Source organism: Argopecten irradians, chromosome 16 (assembly GCF_041381155.1).
Source record: "Argopecten irradians isolate NY chromosome 16, Ai_NY, whole genome shotgun sequence".
NCBI classification, from domain to species: domain Eukaryota; kingdom Metazoa; phylum Mollusca; class Bivalvia; order Pectinida; family Pectinidae; genus Argopecten; species Argopecten irradians.
In genome coordinates this window covers 17,096,750-17,097,254 of record NC_091149.1, presented here as the reverse complement: position 1 = coordinate 17,097,254, position 505 = coordinate 17,096,750, and positions in this window count along the sequence as shown.

Below are 505 nucleotides of genomic sequence, written 5' to 3'. Positions count from 1 at the left end.
GACTATGGGTCATCCTGAACCTTCGGGTCAGATGACCTTATAATAAAACAGAAGCAAATGTAAGAGTCGGCCGGATAGCAAATTATTTTCATATAAAAGGCGATTTACAACATCAATATTTGTCGGAAGGAAAAAAGATATATAACAGAGTTAAAGGTGCCTAAACATCTTCGTAAAACATCTGACGAAACCAACCAGATGGATTCAGTCGAAACGAGATCATTGGACTGAACAATTTCACGGATTCTAAGTCTACCGCAGCGTAAGGTAATCAAGCTCTTACTAGGACTAAAGCAGCGCTCGAGACACCTTCCATAGTGTATCGTATAGATGAATGGGAGTTCCATCAGCGTATGGAGTATTAGTCTAAAACATGTATTGTTAAACTTTAACATTTGGATAGTTGGAGAGTACGGCACTCTTATTATACATTTTAACGATTTGCCTGTCTTTTGTTTAACCGTATACATTTATAATAATAAATGTTACCGATTGCGGCGTAATA